At 42.2% G+C, this 5,212-nt stretch overlaps 1 pseudogene; it reads left to right on the top strand.

Moving 5' to 3' along the window:
- Positions 1-664: 664 nt before the first annotated feature.
- Positions 665-782, top strand: LOC126299636 (5S ribosomal RNA; annotated as a pseudogene).
- The last annotated feature ends 4,430 nt before the right edge of the window (positions 783-5,212 follow it).

The raw sequence follows: 5,212 nt of genomic DNA, 5'->3' as shown, positions 1-5,212 counted from the left end.
GATACAAGTAGTAACAAAACTGGTGTTGGCTGTGCACGTAATTATTTCGTTTCTACTACTCATACACAGAAATCACTACGGTTTAGAGACACGTATCATGCCATGAGACCACTGTATGCAGAGATTCGTCGCAGATATTAATTACCTGTAATGTTAAAAATTTGAAGTAGAATTTTTTCTTGAAAATTCTCATTTCTGGAGCGCAGTCGTCATCAGTGTGGAACGTCTGTTCTCTCTATCACCACATCAAAACTTTCTGGCACTCTCTCATTCTTAGTTCAGTTTCAGGCTTTCACTCAATCAAGTCCTACGCTTACATGTCAATTAGGTAACACGTGATAAGTTTTACAAAGTTAATTATTGCAGATTTTTAATTTCCTCTGTAGATAGACACTGAAAAGTTTGCCAGAAATCTTTATTATGATTGTTACTCACATCCGTAGCTGAGATCGCAAACTCACGTCTGTGGAGTGGCGTTCGAATCAGAGGTAGCCTGTTCGAGTCCTGTTGGACGCGAGGTTCCTTATCACCAGACTTAGCATCAGTGGCTGGATTAAATTCCAAACCCACGCAGTGTCTCAAGGAGCGAGGAGATGTGACATTTTTATGGTGATTCGTCCGTCTGATGGATAGGTTAAATTAGGTGGCTGCCTTAATGTTATTTGGCAACGGCCTTGCCGCAGTGGATACACCGGTTCCCGTCAGATCACCGAAGTTAAGCGCTGTAGGGAGAGGCCGGCACTTCGATGGGTGACCATCTGGGTCGCCATGCGCTGTTGCCATTTTTCGGGGTGCACTCAGCCTCGTGATGCCAATTGAGGAGCTACTCGACCAAATAGTAGCGGCTTCGGTCAAAGAAAAGCACCATAACGACCGGGAGACCGGTGTGCTGACCACACGCCCCTCTTACTCGCATCCTCAGCTGAGGATGACACGGCGGTCGGATGGTCCCGATGGGCCACTTGTGGCCTGAGGATGGACTGCTTAATGTCATTCAATAAGAGCAGGCTATGTACAGGCACCATCTTTCAAACTCTCCCTTCTCTGATCGTCATATAACACAAATATAGCACCACACTATACCCGCATCCATTACAGTCAACACTTTACAAATATACGTAAGATGCAACTCTGAAACACTGCGGGGAAAGGAGCTCACTGTGCGCGAAGGAAGGAAATTGTTTACGACTAGGCGGCTGAACCTACCCACTGTGTTGTCCCAGTCAGTAATGCCATACGAAAATTTTTGACTACCCTTACTAAAACTTCATTGTTCACATTAGCCTCGTAATTGGCAGGGAGCTTCAGTAAGTACATAAATTTTCTTTTAGCCATTAAAGTTTATTTCAGTCAAAGATAACACAAAGCTTTTAATGTTTATGCTGGTCACGCTGACTAGTCATACATTAATAGCCCATAAATACTCAAGATGTCTCTAGTAGTCATCTACCTGAAAGCCTCATGGAAATGATTTAACACTGCCATCGGCTAAGAAGTGTCTATGGCCAACTGACAGTGACTATTCAGCCGAAACTGGTTTAGCCATTAAGCAGTTTCATGAGAGCATTTACTGATACAAACTTCATAGTTACAATTTATTGATTCTGAATCGACTTGAACGTGTTACGGAGGTATGTCCGCTGTTACTTCTCCGATGCCACGGAAATGTACAAAAGCATACACTATCTGACAAATGTATCCGGATACCCCTATACAGTGCGGAATTGACCACTAGATGCCACTCGCCAGTGTAAAAGGAGGCGGGGATACTGTCTTGTGAGTAGAGAAGCGTTATCGGCAAAATGAGTTGGTCAGGAGAGCTTAGTGACTTCGTGCGTGAACTTGTCATTGGGTGTTAGTTGCTAAATCAATCAGAGACATCCAACCCTTGTCCAGAAGCCTAAGCCGACTGTTGGTGATGTGATTGTGAAGTGGAAACATGAAGGAACAGCCACACCTGGACTAACACCAGGCAGACGTGATGTACTGATGCACTGTGGAGTGTGATTGTAAAAATATCCCATGTAACGAGCGGAAGAAATCACTCGTGAGCTACAGAGTGCTATCAGCAGTCCAACAAGCATAGTAACTATGCGTAGGAAGTTGAAAATAATGGGGTGCAATGTAGGGTAGTCAGATGTCCTGCTTTAGCAGGAGATGCCCGGCTTTCTACGGTATCGTCCCACCAAATACCTAAGAGTCGGGACTGTTCGGCTTTTATTAGGCATTTTAGCGATAAGGTAGAGAATGCACAACTAAAGCCGTCAGCACACGGACCGTGCCGTCGAACGTTAACGTTGAGCGTGCCAAGTTCAAACGTGCTGTTGAACGCTCAGGAACGATGCGACTTTTGCATAAGGAACGTGGGCCCCAACGTGGTATACGCGACCGCAACGCACTCCAGCGGCAGTTGAGGGATGTTTCTAGTTCGTAAATCACACTTTTACTCAACGGGCGCGCTTGAAATTCCCACGTTAGCTATATCAAAACGCACATTTCCTCCTTCGTCCATGAAAAGGAAAGTATCATGTCCAATCAAGAAGGACACAGGCTCGTAAAAGTTCCATTACAAACAGTGCGATACAAATTTGGAATACTTCTCGGCATAAGATAAACATTATTTCATAATTCCCACATTTTAATAAAACCCCAAGGTCAGTCTAACTTGATCACTGTTCCTACCCAGTAGCAGAATCTTTGCAACATCTGAATTACGAAGCGTAAGAGAAAAAGGAGCAAAATATTTTTATACAAATAGCGCAAGCTGTCCTGTAGATTAAGCCAATCGAACAAAGGTACCCCTCAAAAAAAATGGTGAACTTATATTTTCATAACATCTACTATTATAGTATATACTTATATGAAACTAGTAGAGTATCAGAAACTAATAAAGACGCGAATGTCCGGAAAAAAATTTGACTGTGTGAAAACGCGAACCACCGCCCCAATTTATTACTGAACAGTGACGCAACTCATTAGGCTAAACCAACGACAGAACCTACGTACCTAATCATATTATCTTACCCTTGCTGGAAACCTTAATCCTAGACATGTTGCTAACTGAAATTTAATTATAAGAAATTGTACCAAGAACAATGCTTTTTGGGTGGATCTTCATTGTGTAGCTGCCTTCAAATAGCCTACTCTCACAATACGCATGTTACAATAATTCTTTTGTCACGAATATGATGTTTCTCATTATTTTATTGGAACGAGTCACATAGTTAATGGGTTTTCCAATGACTCTCAATTTGCTGGTGCTCAGAAACGGCATATATACATATAAGCTTGAAATGAATGCCAATATGGCGCCTCACAACTCTGTACTGAAGGTAGACGGCGTGCGTGTGGCGTTGTGCCATCTCATTGGTCAACGCTCAGATGCACGCTCAGAATATCTGACATGCCAGATATTGCTCTGCACGTTCGGAAAGACTCCCGAACGTGCTTTTCCACGCTATGACGTCAGAAACTCGGCACGCTCAACGCTCATGTCGCCCGCGACAGTGTTCCTTTTTTTCAGTAAGTGGCAGACTTTATTTTTCGTCAGACATCATTTGTAATATTCCACGTTCAGGTATTAACGTGTTATTCTTACAAGTTATTTCCAAAATACAAAAGTAACTTCAAAGTCCATCGTTAAAATTTGTTTACTCGTGTTAAACACTTTATACTGGTCTATAGCACGATTTTCCTTATCCAGATCATAATGCCACCGTCGATAAGTGTTGATTTTCACAAACGTCCAATGGACAAAGGACGCAATAAATTGCAGACCGAAAGATGATATAGCTGGTACATATTTTAATATTACCTTGTCCAGAGTTCCACGAAACGGTTTCTAAGATAAATAACGTTGTTGAAAGAGTCGATTCAAATCATAATACTAAACTACAGATTATTGTTATTTCTTTGTAAATCTGACTGAAGTAATCAAAGTTATTGAATATTTTCGTTTTTCGTCCCAGAAGAATAGTGAATTGTTTGTTTTATGTAATGAAGAGCTTATAGTTTATTTTCACATAACGTAATTTTAGGGAGGAGAATGAGCAGTTAAGAAGGCTTAGCACTTAGTTGCAATCATAAATTCTAAATTACAAGGCTTTTAACTGATTGTCTTTTTCGGTTTCATAGATGGGTAGATCACATAACTAATGAGGGGGTGTTGAATAGAATTGGGGAGAAAAGGAGTTTGTGGCACAACTTGAGAAGAAGAAAGAAGAAGGGACCGATTGGTAGGACATGTTCTGAGGCATTAAGGGATCACAAATTTAGCATTGGAGGGCAGCGTGGAGGGTAAAAATCGTAGAGGGAGACCAAGAGATGAATACACTAAGCAGATTCAAAAGGATGCAGGGTGCAGTAAGTACTGGGAGATGAAGAAGCTTGCACAGGATAGGGTAGCAGGGAGAGCTGCATCAAACCAGTCTCAAGACTGAAGACCACAACAACAACAACAACGTTTAAGACTGATCTCGCAAAAAACTGATTGTTAATAAACGACAGAAAATACCTAACTGACTATTTCTATTTAAAATAGGCAGAAAGGGTTTTGTGGCAAAATGTCCGGCTAAATATAACTCAAATTCCGGCTTCTTTTGGAACTGGTACTCTAGTAAAATGGTCGAGCAGCTCCTCATAAGCCACATTTTTCTGTAGTCAACGCAAAGCGACGTTTAGTGGGGTGTAAAGAGGAACACATTACTGGAAGCGAGTGATTTTGAGTGTTGAATTATACTGTACCAGTGGCAATGCGACGGAAGGAGTAGGGTCCGGCGAATATCTGGAGAACGTTACCTGCCATCATGTGTAGTGCCAACAGTTAACGTACGGAGTGGTGGTATAACCGTACGGAGGTGTTTTTCGTAGTTAGGATGTGGTCCCCTTATTACTCTTAAGAAAAAGCTAAATGCGGAAGTATGTGAACACATTTTGCTGTGTACAGTTTAGAAACAGTTCTGAGACAATGACTGTATCAGCTTGAGATATCAATGCAACGTGACATAAAGAAGCATCGGCAATGATTGTGGACTGCAACATTACGGAAATGGACTGGCCTGCGCAGTCTCGCCCTAAAGCCAATGGAACGTCTCTGGGATGAATTAGAACATCGGCTTCGCTCCAGACTCAGCGTCCAACATCACTGCCTACTCTCATTTCGGCTCTAGAGGAAGAATGGACATTGCTCTACAGACATTCAGGCACCTCACTG

The sequence above is a fragment of the Schistocerca gregaria genome, chromosome X (assembly GCF_023897955.1).
Source record: "Schistocerca gregaria isolate iqSchGreg1 chromosome X, iqSchGreg1.2, whole genome shotgun sequence".
Lineage (NCBI taxonomy): Eukaryota > Metazoa > Arthropoda > Insecta > Orthoptera > Acrididae > Schistocerca > Schistocerca gregaria.
The sequence above is the reverse complement of the archived record's forward strand: the minus strand, read 5'-3'. Positions and strand labels throughout refer to the sequence as shown.